The sequence below is a fragment of the Chiloscyllium punctatum genome, chromosome 19, assembly GCF_047496795.1.
Source record: "Chiloscyllium punctatum isolate Juve2018m chromosome 19, sChiPun1.3, whole genome shotgun sequence".
In the NCBI taxonomy this organism is placed as follows: Eukaryota; Metazoa; Chordata; class Chondrichthyes; order Orectolobiformes; family Hemiscylliidae; genus Chiloscyllium; species Chiloscyllium punctatum.
In genome coordinates, this window is record NC_092757.1 from 76904983 (window position 1) to 76921661 (window position 16679).

Consider the following 16679-nt stretch of genomic DNA (forward strand, 5'->3'; position numbering starts at 1 on the left):
GACAACAAGAACCTATCAATCTCGGCCTTGAAGACATTTAGCATCCCGGCTTCCACTGCACTCCGTGGCAATGAATTCCACAGGCCCACCACTCTCTGGCTGAAGAAATGTCTCCGCATTTCTGTTCTGAAATGACCCCCTCTAATTCTAAGGCTGTGTCCACGGGTCCTAGTCTCCTCGCCTAACAGAAACAATTTCCTAGCATCCACCTTTTCAAAGCCATGTATTATTTTGTACGTCTCTATTAGATCTCCCCTTAATCTTCTAAACTCCAATGAATACAATCCCAGTATCCTCAGCCGTTCCTCATATGCTAGACCTGTCATTCCAGGGATCATCCGTGTGAATCTCTGCTGGACACGTTCCAGTGCCAGTATGTCCTTTCTGAGGTGTGGGGACCAAAACTGGACACAGTACTCCAAATGGGGCCTAACCAGAGCTTTATAAAGTCTTAGTAGTACATCTCTGCTTTTATATTCCAACCCTCTTGAGATAAGAGACAACATTGCATTCGCTTTCTTAATCACAGACTCAACCTGCATATTTACCTTTAGAGAATCCTCGACTAGCACTCCCAGATCCCTTTGTGCTTTGGCTTTATTAATTTTCTCACCATTTAGAAAGTAGTCCCATTCCTATATTCTTTTTGCCAAAGTGCAAGACCTCGCACTTGCTCACGTTAAATTCCATCAGCCATTTCCTGGACCACTCTCCCAACCTGTCTAGATCCTTCTGTAGCCTCCCCACTTCCTCAGTACTACCTGCCTGTCCACCTAACTTCGTATCATCGGCAAACTTCGCTAGAATGCCCCCGGTTCCCTCATCCAAATCATTAATATATAATGCGAACAGCTGTGGCCCCAGCACCGAACCCTGCGGGACACCGCTCGTCACCGGCTACCATTCTGAAAAAGAACCTTTTATCCCAACTCTCTGCCTTCTGTTAGACAGCCAATCCTCAATCCATCCCAGCAGCTCACCTCGAACACCATGGGCCCTCACCTTGCTCAGCAGCCTCCCGTGTGGCACCTTATCAAAGGCCTTTTGAAAGTCTAGATAGACCACATCCACTGGGTTTCCCTGGTCTAACCTACTTGTTACCTCTTCAAAAAATTCCAACAGGTTTGTCAGGCATGACCTCCCTTTACTAAATCCATGTTGACTTGTTCTAATCAGACTCTGCTCTTCCAAGAATTTAGAAACCTCATCCTTAATGATGGATTCTAGAATTTTACCAACAACCGAGGTTAAGCTGATTGGCCTATAATTTTCCATCTTTTGCCTTGATCCTTTCTTGAACAAGGGGGTTACTACAGACATCTTCCAATCATCCGGGACCTTTCCTGACTCCAGTGACTCTTGAAAGATCTCAACCAATGCCTCTGCTATTTCCTCAGCAACCTCTCTCAGAACTCTAGGGTGTATCCCATCGGGGCCAGGAGATTTATCAATTTTAAGACTTTTTAACTTTTCTAGCACTATCTCTTTCGTAATGGCAACCATACTCAACTCAGCCCCGTGACACCCTTTAATTTTTGGGATATTACTCATGTCTTCCACTGTGAAAACTGACGCAAAGTACTTGTTAAGTTCTCCTGCTATTTCCTTATCTCCCATCACTAGGCTCCCTGCATCAGTTTGAAGTGGCCCAATGTCTACTTTTGCCTGTCGTTTGTTTCTTATGTACTGAAAGAAACATTTACTATTATTTCTAATATTACTGGCTAGCCTACCTTCATATTTGATCCTCTCATTTCTTATTACACTCTTTGTTATCCTCTGTTTGCTTTTGTATCCTTCCCAATCTTCTGATTTCCCACTGTTCTTAGCCACTTTATAGGATCTCTCTTTTTCTTTAATACATTTCCTGACTTCCTTTGTCAGCCAAGGTTGTCTAATCCCTCCCCGGTTAATCTTTCTTTTCTTGGGAATGAACCTCTGTACAGTGTCCTCAATTATACCTACAAACTCCTGCTTTCAAACTCATGTCTCCAGAACGTTTGCCTGAACATCTTGATTACTAAATCAGTTACTTTACCATGATTGCATCGCCATCATCACTAACTCTGCAGCCAGGGCACGAGCGTATGTTTTTTTAAAAAAGCCTTTCCAAGTCAGCAACTAAGAAATATTACCAGTAAACTGGTTAAAAAAAAAATCAGTAACAGTTGGAGGTGAATATACTGATAGTACTGGAGGTCCATGTCGAAGGATACAAGTCAAGTTAGTCTAGTATGTGTCCTTCACAACAAAAACAGAAATTGCTGGAGAAACACAGCAGGTCTGACAACATCTCTGGAGAGAACGCCGAGGTAATGTTTTGTGTCCGGTACCCTTTCTTTAGAATGATTTAACTCTGCTTTCTCTTCACAGATGCTGCCTGGCCTGTTGAGTTTCTCCAGCAATTTCTCTTTTTGTTTCAGATCTTCAGCATCCACAGTTGTTTATTTTGTTTTTGTGTCTTTTGTGGGTTTTACTGTTCTTTTTTCTTCTGGGATAAGCATAAGTAGGATTGGCTTTCCCGTATTCAAGAGCCAGGTTTAAGTATTCAGCAATATGTGACCCTGAAACTTCCAATCGAAAACCTCTGATGCAATGAATAACATACTATCCTGTTACAATGGAACTTCATCCCTTTATTCTGAATTGGAGCGAGTTCAGACTTGGCCGAACAGGCTGGGGCTGATTTCTCTGCAGTGTCGGAGGCTGAGGGGTGACCTTATCGAGGTTTATAAAATTATGAGGAGCATGGAAAGGGTAATTAGGCAAAGTCTTTTCCCTGGAGTCAGGGTGTCCAGAACTAGAGGGCATAGGTTTAGGGTAAGAGGGGAAAGATTTAAAAGAGACCTAAGGGGCAACTTTTTCACACAGAGGGTGGTGCGTGTATGGAATGAGCTGCCAGAGGAAGTGGTGGAGGCTGGTACAATTACAACATTTAAGAGGCATTTGGATGGGTATATGAATAGGAAGGGTTTGGAGGGATATGGGCTGGGTGCTGGCAGGTGGAACTAGATTGGGTTGGGATATCTGGTCGGCATGGACGGGCTGGACTGAAGGGTCTGTTTCCACGCTGTACATCTCTATGACTCTATGACTCTGAGTTGAGAAGGATAAGAGGAGATCTAGTTTAGGTATACAAGCTGTGAAAGAGAATTGACCAGGTAGATGTGAAGCTGATGGCTATAAGAGCAGTTTGAGGTCAGAAATCCTGCAGTGATTTACTCACCTCCTGACACCTCAAAACATCTACAAGGCACAAGTCAGGAGTATGATGGAATGGTCTCCATTTCCCTGGATGAGTGAGCTCCAATAAGCTTAACACCAGCTGGGAGAAGGCAGCCTGCTTTTAAGTGTCACCACATCCACAAACATTCTCTCTCTCCATCACTGATGCTCAGCAGCAGCAACGTGTAAAATGTGCAGGATACACTGCAGATATTCACCAAGACTCCTTAGATAGCCTTCTTCAAATTCACAAACACTACCATCTAGAAGGCCAAGGACAGCTGATACATGGCAACACCACTACTTGCAAGTTCCCCTCCAAGCCACTTGCAATCCTGACTTGGAAATATATGATCAGCGTCGCTGAGTCAAAATCCTGGGACTCCTTCTCTAACAGCATTGTGGGTCTACCTACAGCAGAGGGACCACAGTGGAACAAGAAAGCAGCTCACCATTACCTCCTCAAGAGAAACATGGGACAGACAATAAATGCTGGCCCAGCCAGTATCCCTCTTTCTGTGAAGGAATGAAAAAATAACATCAGACATACTAAAATGAATTACTGCCATTTATCTCTGCAGCTATATCACATTTAATTAAACCTTGTGTTAATAACTGGATGGGAGTTCTATTTGTGGATATGTATTGAGTACTGGGAGTACCGGTATTTTTTATTCCTCCTAAGTTTTGTTCCAAATAATTTCCTTTCAGTAGATGTTGGTTGGAAAGGAATGATGTCATGATCCCAGTGCAACCTGCAGTAGGACTACAACACTATAGCCCTAATTTGCTGTCATCTACTTCTATAATTGAGTGGCTACGTAATGTTAGCTCAGGATTACAATTTGTATCTTACTTACAGCCATTACTTCAAAGCTCCATCAGGCAAGTGTTAGATGTCTTTCACAATGCTACAGAAAAGCAACTCTTTCAGCCTTGTTGACAATTATTGTATACACTGAACAGAAGGCATTACCAGAATATTTTGCTACATTGCTGGACAATGGACTGCAAATACGTTTTGGATCAAACAGGTGTGATTGGGATTTTGACTGTTCTCCTATTGTAAATGGGCAGCACGGTGGCACAATGGCACAATGGCACAGTGGTTAGCACTGCTGACTCACAATGCCAGAGGCCCAGGTTCAATTCCCGCCTCAGGTGACTCTCTGTGTGGAGTTTGCACATTCTCCCTGTGTCTGCGTGGGTTTCCTCCGGGTGCTCTGGTTTCCTCCCACAATCCAAAGATGTGAAGGTTAGGTGAATTGGCCATGCTAAATTGCCCATAGTATTAGGTGAAGGGGTAAATGTAGGGGAATGGGTCTGGGTGGGTTGCGCTTCGGTGGGTCAGTGTGGACTTGTTGGGCCGAAGGGTCTGTTTCCACACTGTAAGTAATCTAAATGAACTGCTGCAACAATGTGAGAGTTAACTAGAACCCTGAAAGTTACATGCAACATAATGTGAGAAAAATAGTAGTAAACAATGCCATTCTTTCTTAATTTAACTGCAAAGGTCAGACGTTAAAATCCCAAAGTCACGAAATTTCACAGTATAAAATTAGGTTTGATTTTAATTGATGTTGGAGCATACTAAAAAATGGAAAATATTTTCCTACATGTGCAATATGGCCCACCAATGCATCTGATGTGGCTAAATATGATTAGGCCATTTTAGATTAGATTCCCTACAGTGTGGAAACAGGCCCTTCGGCCCACTAAATCCAGACCGACCCTCCGAAGAGTAACCCAACCAGACCCATTTCCCTCTGACTAATGCACCTAACACTGTAGGCAATTTAGCATGGCCAATTCACCTGACCTGCACATCTTTGGACTGTGGGAGGAAACCAGAGCACACCCACGCAGACATGGGGAGAAAGTACAAACTCCACACACTGTCGCCCGAGGCTAGAATCGAACCTGAGACCACAGTGCTGTGAGGCAGCAGTACTAACCACTGAGCCACCGTGCTACAATTAATATTGTAGAGCTAATATCCAATTCATATACTAACTTCACCTTGGACATAGTCAGACAACAGAAACATTCTACTGCAATATTAGTTCGGCCTAAAAATGGCATTGTTTTTATAATTTAGTAAAGAGTCGAAGCATGTGGTGCTGGAAAAGCACAGCTGATCAGGCAGCATCCTAGAAGTTTCAAGGATAAGCTTTTCATCAGGAATGAGGGGGCTGAGAGATAAATGGGAAGGGGTGGGGCTGGGGGGAGGGTAGTTGGGAATGCAATAGGTAGATGGAGGTGGGAGTAATGGTGATAGGTCAGGGAGGAGGGTGGAGCGGAGACGTGGGAAGGAATTTGGACGGTAGGACAAGTCAAGAGGATGTTGCGTTGGAAGGTTGAATCTAAAATAAGGTGGAGGGGAGGGGAAATGAGGAAATTAGTGAAATCCACATTGATCCCATGTGGTTGGAGGATCCCAAGGCGGAGGATGAAGCGTTCTTCCTCCAGGCATCAGGTGGCTAGAGTTTGGCAGTGGAGGAGGCCCAGGACCTGCATGTCCTTGGCGGAGTGGGAGGGAGAGTTAAAGTGTTTGGCCATAGGTACACCCCCCACCCTCCATTTCTGATGAAGAGTTAATTCTCGAAACGTTGGCTCTCTTGCTCCTCGGATGCTGCCTGACCGGCTATGATTTTCCAGCACCACACTCTTCAACTCTGATGCTGGAAAAGCGCTGCAGGTCAGGCAGCATCAAAGGAACAGGAGAATCGACGTTTCGGGCATAAGCCCTTCTTCAGGAATGAGGAGGGTGTGCCAAGCAGGCTAAGATAAAAGGTAGGGAGGAGGGACTTGGGGGAGGGGCGTTGGGAATATGATAGGTGGAAGGGGGTTAATGTGAGGGTGATAGGCCGGAGAGGGGGTGGGGGCGGAGAGGTCAGGAAGAAAATTGCAGGTTAAGAAGGCAGTGTTGTGTCTGAGGGTTGGGACTGAGAAAATGTGGGGGGAGGGGAAATGAGAAAGCTAGAAAAATCTGCATTCATCCCTTGTGGTTGGAGGGTTCCTAGGCGGAAGACGAGGCGCTCTTCCTCCAGGCGTTGTTTTGCCATGGTCTGGCGATGGAGGAGGCCAAGGACCTGCATGTCCTTGGCGGAGTGGGCGGGGGAGTTAAAGCGTTCAGCCACGGGACGGTTGGGTTGGTTGGTGCGGGTGTCCCAGAGGTGTTCTCTGAAATGTTCCGCAAGTAGGCGGCCTGTCTCCCCAATGTATATGAGGCCACATAGGGTGCAGCGGATGCAGTAAATGATGTGTGTGGAGGTGCAGGTGAATTTGTGATGGATATGGAAGGATCCCTTGGGGCCTTGGAGGGAAGTGAGGGGGGAGGTGTGGGCGCAAGTTTTGCATTTCTTGTGGTTGCAGGGGAAGGTGCCGGGAGTGGAGGTTGTGTTGGTGGGGGGGTGTGGATCTGATGAGGGAGTCGCGGAGGGAGTGGTCTTTCCAGAACGCTGATAGGGGTGTGGAGGGAAATATACCCTTGGTGGTGGGGTCTGTTTGGAGCTGATAGGGGTGGGGAGGGAAATATATCCCTGTTTGGATTTTTTAAGCTATGAAGAGATCGAGAGTGGGTAAGAGGCCGGCACAGGGCGTCCAGGTGGATGGGGTGTGTTGGAGGCAGGAGAAGGCGTCGTCAGAGGGTGGGCAGGGGTCCTGGTTGAAGAAGTAGGTGTGGAGGCAACACACCCCATCCCCTGCAACCACAAGAAATGCAAAACTTGTGCCCACACCTCCTCTCTCATTTCCCTCCAAGGCCCCAAGGGATCCTTCCATATCCATCAGAAATTCACCTGCACCTCCACACACATAATTTACTGCATCCGCTGCACCCTATGTGGCCTCATATACATTGGGGAGACAGGCCGCCTACTTGCGGAAGGTTTCAGAGAACACCCCTGGGACACCCGCACCAACCAACCCAACTATCCCGTGGCTGAACACTTTAACTCCCCCTCCCACTCCGCCAAGGACATGCAGGTCCTTGGCCTCCTCCATCGCCAGACCATAGCAACACGACGCCTGGAGGAAGAGCGCCTCATCTTCCGCCTAGGAACCCTCCAACCATAAGGGATGAATGCAGATTTCTCCAGCTTTCTCATTTCCCCTCCCCCCACCTTTTCTCAGTCCCAACCCTCAGACTCAGCACCACCTTCTTGACCTGCAATCTTCTTCCCGACCTCTCCGCCCCCACCTCCTCTCCAGCCTATCACCCTCACCTTAACCTCCTTCCACCTTCCACCTGTCGTATTCCCAATGCCCCTTCCCCAAGTCCCTTCTCCCTACCTTTTATCTTAGCCTGCTTGGTGCACCTTCCTCATTCCTGAAGAAGGGCTTATGCCCGAAACGTCGATTCTCCTGCTCCTTTGATGCTGCCTGACCTGCTGCGCTTTTCCAGCAACACATTTTTAAGCTCTGATCTCCAGCATCTGCAGTGCTCACTTTCTCCCAGTTGATTATAATTTAGTAAAGCCTATGTCATTTAAAAAAAAACTATTTGTACCTTTAAACCTCTAGCCTTTCAAAATTAATGGACACATTAAATGAGAACAGAGTATTGTAACATATAACAAGCACTTAAATAGTCTAAGTCCAATGCCCAGATGAGGAAAACAGGTTATGATTTGATCTGGAGTTTATCTCTCTGACACCAAGAAGTTAAGAGGCAGAAAACAGAGGTAGTTTTCTTATTAGTTGAAAAATAGATTTCTAATACTTGCTTCCTTAGAAATGAATTAGATATATACTGGTTGTTTCACCCATTGTGAAAAGTAATGCAACTCGATTTTAATGTGAAATTGTTTAGTTATCAGATTTCATTTGATTCACAATCTCTCTCCCAGTTTGTTTCCCCTTAAAATTACATTGTTAGAGTTTTCAATGTATCTTCTTACCTTGGCAGCAATGTGGCAATGCATACTCCCATCATAAACCCCTCCTCTCAGCAAGGAGGATGCTATTGTTTGGCCACAGTCTATCAAGCAGTTTTACACAAACTATTTGACTTCATCACAACTGGTAGACAAAACAATTACCCTTTTGAATGTGTTGCATAAAACACTGGATGGGTTTGTTTGTTTCCTCGTTCTGGTAGGTAAAGTTTGCCTGTGCGTGAAACCCCAGTGCAACACCAGCCCACTACTTAGAGTGAAATGGGATCTAACAAGGAATTTAGTCTGAACTTGTGCTTAGACCTCAGCTGGAGAATTGTGAACTGTTCTGGGTGCATTATTAAAGGAAGGAAGCACACAGATTGGAGAGAGTTCCGAAAAGATTCATAAAGAGTGGTTATAGGGATGAGAAATTTCACTTATGGAGACAGATTGGTGAAGTTGAGGCTGTTTCTCATAGTGAGGAGAAAGCTAAGAGGAGATCTGATAGAAGTTTTCAAAATCATGAGGGGGCTGAACAGAACAGATAAGTACTGTTAGTACTAATAAAAGGATCGAGAACAAGATGGCACACATTTTACGTCATTTGAAAAATTAGCAAATACAATGTGAGAAAAATATTTTTTTCACACAGTGACTAATTAGCATCAAGAAAGAACTGCTTGGAAGCAAGGAGGAGGCAGGTTCAATCAAGGCATTTGAAAGGACATTAAATGATTACTTGAACAGAAACAATGTGCAGGGTTACAGACCAAAGGCAGGAGAGTCACACCAAATCATGATACTCATCTGGAGAACCAGCACAGACACAATGGCCTCCTTCTGTAGCGTAATATTTCTGAGATTTGGTGACAATAGCACAAAGGGGAAATGTAAGAAATATATTAGATTCCCTACAGAATGGAAACAGGCCCTTTGGCCCAACAAGCCCACAGCAACCCTCTGAAGAGTAACTCACCCTGACCAATATACCTTACACAACAGACAATTTAGCATGACCAATTTGCCTAACCAGCACATCTTTGTGCTTATGGGAGGAAACTAGAGCGCTCAGAAGAAACCTGCACAGACACAGGGAGAATGTGTAAACTCCACACAGGCAATCACCCAAGGCAGGAATTGAACCTGGGTGCCTAGCACGTTGAGGTAGCAGTGCTAACCACTGAGCCACCACGCTGCTCCAAATCACACCGGTGTTGAATGCAGCTATCTTCTGATACTGCTACTATGGGATGGAGATTCTTCTAGCATTAGCTATTTTTACCATGGGGCAGAATTTTTGTTGCACGTTGAACAAAATCATTTACAGGCTCAATAATTTCAAAAGAAAATTGCGTGGGTACTTCAGTGCTACAGTGATAAGAATGGGCCAATATGTCTAAGTAGAGTATTCCATAGAGAGGTACCCTTGGCTCAATGGGCCAAATGGCCTTCCTCTGTGCCATCTTGACTTTGTCACTCTATAAGGAATATGTTTAGAAAATTATCTTAAATATTGGAGTCCAATTTGATGAGGCAATTTTGGATTTTATCAAACTTTGTAAAAGAAAAGATAGGGAGTACATATCAGTGCTGAATCTTTAATCACTAAGTGCGAGTTGGATCAAATTTGTTTGAAGGAATTCTTGCAGTGGGCCCCAAATAGATTTCTCAACATGTCTAATTAATCATGGTCTTATTAATCATGCCTTATTATCCACCCACCCCACCCCACAGCATCTCTCACATCTAATTTTGGCCCCATCTTACCATGCGTCATTCCTCAAACCACTCACCACTTAACAGATATCCACAAAAAGACCAACATCCCTTATGCTTGGGCCATGTCTGAAAGGTTGCTCTGTACCTAGTGAAATGTTGGCACCCTGGCAATACCTGTCACCAGCAACATAATGGCATAGCAGACACATTGCTCAGGACACATAGTTAGAATGGCTGACACTCCCTCGCGCATATAATCCCATTCTTTCTCCTTTAGTCATTGTTTAACAACATGCCCACACAGTTTGTCTGCCCCTTAGCTACATCCTATCTAACCACACTCTCTAAATCAGCACTCTTCTTTCCCCATTGCCCAGTGGAGACCCACATCTTGTCATCATTCAAGGGGAACATCACAGACAGGCAAGCAATTGGGCAATTCCAAACATAAGCTTTCATTGACAGCCAAAGGGAACACAAAGGAAACAAATATAGACTGCAGTTCACCCCCAGAATGCAAACTCAATGCAAATCTTGCCAGTCCAGGATGGTTTTCTGCAGCCAGCTTGCCTCAGCTGGAATTGAGCATCACTCAATTGTGCCTGCTTTGTAACACCTAATGCAGTGAGGTCTGTTATTCCCAAGGAGAGCTTCCTCAAGCTCAGTGTCCTCATCCTTCTCCTCGAACAACTGCTCCTATTCCCCTGGCACCTCTACATTCATCTCATTGCTTGCTGCGATGGTGCAGGCACACACTCTGTCTGGGCTGCACTGAAGTCCAAGCTGCGGTACCACATCTTCAGCAGCCTCACTGTCTGCTCCACCATCATCTCCTCCACCTCTGTCTCCCCTTTTACCACAGGGCACTAACCTGACAGCCATTCCCACCCCTTTCTCCCCTCCATCCTCAGATAGAGACCCACCACATTGAATTCTGTCTCTAATGATCCTCCTTGGTCCCTGAGCCCTCACTAAACACACCTTAATGATGCCCACTTTCATCCTCGACACTCCCTTGTGGAGGCCTTGGTGGAGAATATTGCAAATAGCTCCCTCCGAACCTCCTGTAGCCTACCGTGCCCTATAATGCTTTTTCCTCCATACGATTTGATCTCTTGCTGCCACTTCTTAACAATCCTTGTTCCCACCTCCACAATACCTCTAATCCATGACCTGGGAGCCTAACCCTTCACACTAAGTGTCCGTGCTGTAATATTTCAACACTAGACACTGATGTACCCTGCAATGTAATTCTATACTTCCTGAGTGGCCTGCACATGTGTCAGAGAGGTTTTTTTAAAAATCCCCTACAGAATGGAAACAGGCCCTTCATCGCAACAAGTCCACACCAACCCTCCAATGAGTAACCCACCCAGACCCACTCCCCGACCTATATTTACCCCCGACTAATGCACCTAACACTATGGTCAATTTAGCATGGCCAATCCACATAACCTGTACATCTTTGGATTGTGGGAGGAAACCTGGAGCACCCGGAGGAAACCCACGCAGACACGGGGAGAATGTGCAAACTCTGCATAACCGTTGCCTGAGACTGGAATAAAACCCAAGTCCCTGGTGCTGTGATGGTTATGAGGTGTTGGAAAATATTGGATGCCAATGTTCATAGACGAGGGCTTCCCTTCAATCGAGCTCAGAGATGCTGTTTGGTGCTGAGCAATACAGAAAGCTCCTCACAGCCAGCAGTGAGTTGAACTCACCATGGAACCCACTCAGACTCCCATGTTGAGAATTCTCATATTGACTCTGCTGCATTTGGAAAGATAGGAAGCTGAATCTCAAAGAGGTGAGTTATGGCATTAATAAGGTATAATCCCCTCTTAATTAGCAACATGCTGCTGCCCGATGAGAACCTGGGCTGAATATTGTGGGCAGGACATACACACCTGTGGTGTCCCATTGTTCTGTTAATGTCCTGAAGGTGCCTCTTCATGCTCTGTTGGTACTCTATGCCCTGTTGATGCTCTGTTGGTCCTCTGTTGGTGCCCTGTTTGCATCCCGTTGGTGTCCTACTGGTGCCCTGTTTCTGTCCTGTTAGTATTCTATTAGTGCCTTGTTGGTCCTCTGCTGGTACCCTGTTTGTGTTTTGTTGGTGGTCTGTTGGTATTCCATTGGTGTCCTGTTGATGTTGTGTTTGTACTCTGTTGGTACCCTCTTTTAATTCTGTCAGTACCCTGTTGGTGCTCTGTTGGTAATCTGTACGTGTTCTCCTGGTGCACTGTTGGCTCCCTGTTGGTTGTCTATTGGTGATCTGTTGGATATGTATTGGTGACCTGTTGATTTTGTATCAGTGATCTGTTGGATGTCTGTTGGTATTCTGTAGGTTCTCTTTGGCGTTCTGTTGGTGTTCTGCTTGTACCCTGTTAGTACTCTGTTGGTGCTCTGCTGATGCCCAGTTGGTGCCTTGTTAGTGCTCTGTTAGCATCCTGTTGGTTATCTGTTGATACTCTTTAGGTGCTCAGTTGGTACCCTATAGGTGCTCTGTTTGTATGCTGTGGGTGCTCTGTCAGTGCCCTGTTGGTTTCATGGGTGCCCTGTTGATTGTCTGTTGGTACCCTTTAGGTACTCTGTTGGTATTCTGTTAGTACCCTGCAAGTGCCCTGTTGATGCTCTGTAGGTGTTCTGTTGGTGCCCTGATGGTAACATGGATTCCTGAACATCCAGGGTAGATGAAACAATTCAAAGCCCATTCAGCATTTTCATAGTTTAGACCACAGTCCTGACTCTTTTCTGTGTTTTATACAATTAGCTGGATACATGATTCTGCTCATGCTAAAATCTAATTTGAGAAATAAATGAAACATAAGATAATAAAATCATATATCTCCAAACTTTCAAGAACTCTGAGGAAACAAATGATCTACTTTCACATTTAAGATCAGTCATGCTTCATTAATTACATTTTAAAATCGAGTGAACAGCCTGAATTCAAAAAGATTAATGTGTTAAAATTTGAAGACACACAGCATCCTCCATGTGTCAGTGAATGTGTTCCCAGGTTTCCAGGATATAGATGCTAGGTTCAAACACCAGTCTGTATCACATTGTATTGAATGTCTGTGTCTTTTGGGTTGAGCAAGTGCTAGAAGCTAAGTATTGAAGGGATCATGTTCAACAGTGATGGCTCCTGTGGTCAAATAGCCTCCTGATACTCATGGTGAAGGCCAACACATGATAATGGTCACATGGGTGAGATAGCAAAGGGCTATAAGATGAAACGGTCACCCGATAAGACTTCAGTGCTTTCAAGAGGGGACAGGAAAGGGAGGAAAACTGAAAAGTTTGAACATGGAACTTGTAGCATTTATTAGTTAACTTTGGAGGATAGATTACACAGTGCTTTTGAAGTGGTGTTTGTGTGAGGGAAATCCTTGTCAAAAATATCTGCAATCAGTCAATGGGAAGTCAAATCGGATTTTACATTTCTTTTAGGAAGGAGGAACTTTGTCATTCAGTTAACAAAGAATCATAATTAAGTATCAGTTTAGGGAGGGGATATGTGAAAAACAGCTTTCAATTTATTGGGTGAAGCATTTGGTGTTGCTGAGTGTAGCTGGCTCAGGAGTGTTGTGAATTGGGATAAAACAGCACTGACTAACGTTAGTAGATATTTTCTAATCAACCTGTTCAGGGACACTGTTACATACTTCTGGAGTAAGTGGCTCTTGAATCCAGGCCTCTTGCCTCTGAGGTAAGGACTCTACACCAGAAGAGCCCTGTCAATCATGCTCCTGTGGGACATGCTAATGGTAAGGCAACTTGTTACAGTTACAGTCCTGACAACATCTCTTAAATCAACAACTGAACGCCTCAATCACAATCCCTGTCTCTTGGGATGGGTTAACACCAAAATCCCCAAAATGTTCCTGCTTTAAGTCAATTCAGTGTGGATGCTTTATCTGCCAAGCAATCACACAAGGGAACAAAAGGAAGAAACGGAAAAGCCTAGCTGTAGAACAGTGAAAATAACGGACTACCGTACAATTTGCTGGCCTAGTTAGCTCAGTTCCTCTTGATTAGTACTTAATGGCCTGAACTGAGTGGCAGGTTCCAGTATTACAGCAGAATTTTCAGGGCCTGCCAAGATCGCCAGTCATCCTGGGGTGGGGGGAAGGTGGCCCCGGAGAGTTTTCCCATCAGCCTCTCATTGGCGATGGCCTCCCAATGGCATGCTGGGATGCCAGCTCTCCAAGGAAGCCTCTCCCTGCCTGGGTAGAAATGCACCCTATAGAGGGATTTCACCTCCCCGGCAATAGTAGATGGCTAGCGTTTTCTACTTTTCATTTGGGAGAAAGCGAGGACTGCAGATGCTGGAGATCACAGTCAAAAAGTGTGGATCTGATGAAGAGCTTGTGCTCGAAACGTCGATTCTCCTCCTCCTCAGAACCTGCCTGACTAGCTGTGGTGTTCCGGCACCACACGTTTTGACTCTACTTTTTATTTGTTTTTAAATGTCGGTGGGGGGACACCTCCATATTGAAATGTCCCCTCACTCATTCTCCTTTGCCACCTGTCCCACGACGAAGTGATTTGGTCTTCCCTTTTGAGAGCTCGCTTCTCACCAAACCCGTTCCAAGGCAACTAAGGAGCCATCTCAGTCCACGTTCCAAAGCATTAGAAGGCACTTGTGGTGCACTCTACCATCCGTACCTATGTGCCAGGAGGCCTGGGTTCAAACCCTACATATTTCAGAATAATATCTCCAGAAAACATTCTTTAAAAAAATGTTACAAAGCAGGAAAGGGGATGGGTTAGGCTTCTTGACTTGACTCCCTTCCTCAAAACAAAACGTTAGGTCACGTTTGGAATAAAATGCGCCGTTCTGGTCACCACACACCCAGAAGGATGTGATGGCTTTGGAAAGGGTATAGAAACAGTTTACCAGGATGTAGCCTGGTTTCGAGGACATTAGCGTTGAGGAGATTAGACAAACTGGTTTGTTTTCACTTGAATGTCGAAGGATGGGGAACAACCAGATATAGAAATTTACAAAATTATGAGAGGCATAGATAGAATGGTTAGTCAGAATCTTTTTCCCAGAGTATAAATATCAGATATTAGAGGAGATAGATGTTGTGAAACTTGAAAGGGTTCAGAAAAGATTTATAAGGATGTTGATAGGGTTGGAGAACTTGAGTTACAGGGAGAGGTTGAATATGCTGGGATTGTTTTCCCTGGAGTGTCGGAGGCTGAGGGGTGACCCTATAGAAGTTCATGAAGGGCATGGATAGGATAAATAGGCAAAGTCTTTTCCATGGGGTGGAAGAGTCCAGAACTAGAGGGCATAGGTTTAGGGTGAGGGGGGGAAAGATATAAAAGACACCTAATGGGCAACTTTTTCACACAGAAAACACACATGTGTATGGAATGAGCTGCCAGAGGAAGTGGTGGAGGCTGGTACAATTGCAACATTTAAAAGGCATTTGGATGGATATATGAATAGGGAGGGGTTGGAGGGATACAGGCTAGGTGCTGGCAAGTCAGACTACATTTGGTTGGATAGCTGGTTGGCATGGACAAGTTGGACTGAAGGGTCTGTTTCTGTGTTGTACATCTCTATGACTCTATAGTTTCAAAGTAAAAGGGGTAAGTTTAAGATATGGGAGGCAGATTTTATACACAGAGGGTATGTCAGAGGAAGTGCTGAAGGTCAATTCAATAGCAATGTTTAAGAGGCATCTTAACAGATATATGAATAGGCAGGGAACAGGGGGATACGGACAGTGTAGGGGCAAAACATTTTAGTAGAAAGACATCATGGGTCAGCGAAGTCCTTGTGGGCTGATGGACCTGTTCCTGTGCTGTACTGCTTTTTATTCTTTGTTCTCTTTGTTCTATTTATTATTTGCAAACTCAGTTTTATATTTTAGCAGAGAGCAATATCAGGACAACGCCTTGTTGGATGGAAGTGTGCAAATTGAAGATAGGGCTGTAAAACTTAGAACACTCAATGAGGTCATTCAGAACAGCTTTAAAGACTAATACCTGGATTGAGAGATTGTATTATGAGGAAATGTTGGACAGGCTAGGCTGGCATGTGCTGGAGTTTAGAAATGTAAGTGGTAGTTTAATCGAAACGTATAAAATCCTGAGGGGGATTTAACAGCATAATTGCGGAGAGGATATTTCCTAGATTAGGGAGAATCTAGAACTAGGGATCACCATTAAAAACCATTAAAACAGAGATTACGCAAAAGTTTTTTTTCTCTCAGAAAGTTATGAATCTTTGGAACTCTATCCTTGTTAAAATGATTCAAAAACAAAATCGTAGGTAATCTGCAAATCATCAACTGTTCAGCCAGAAACAATATTGACATTGCAATGGCCACAATGTGTAACTACCCAGTCTTCATGGATAGCTCACAGACTGATCTGTACCTCTGTCTTTCACCTTTATTGACTTGCCTCTTATTTTTAATCTGTTTGTATGTGCAATGTGTTACTAATTCTTCTTGCAATTAGAAACCAATAAACTCACTCATTTTTAACTCGAGAAAGACTCAACATAAAACATAAATTCATGTGGTCTGGGAGAAAGATATCAGTGTGGAGTATCCCATCTGGAACAGATTGGAGAATCTCACCCAGAGTCTAGGAATAACATTGAACAAAAGTACGTCCGTACATAAAACTGGGCAATGTCCATTTGCCTTGACTTTCACCACTTTCATGGCTCAATAATAATGGAGAAGTTGATGAACAGTGGCAATCAGTCTCCATCGATGAGCTTACAGAAGATCCAGCCATAATCTGAGGCAAACCCTGTCATGGAGAGCTTTGGAAACCAAGATCTACGGCTGCCTGCTCCTCCCAAACAGGTTTCACTTACCAAAT

General features: G+C 44.6%; 1 protein-coding gene across 4 annotated transcripts in view; it reads right to left on the reverse strand.

The window, feature by feature from the left end:
- Positions 1-16679, reverse strand: part of ankrd13b (ankyrin repeat domain 13B) — a 376259-nt gene that overhangs the window by 96425 nt on the left and 263155 nt on the right. Inside the window, exon 1 of one of the 4 annotated variants that reach the window (XM_072589744.1) lies at positions 11732-11890. The exons of the other annotated variants lie outside the window; for them this stretch is intronic. The gene's annotated coding sequence lies outside the window, so the exon portion shown is untranslated. Of the gene's footprint in view, positions 1-11731; positions 11891-16679 lie in introns of those variants that run through there. 4 annotated transcript variants of the gene reach the window in all.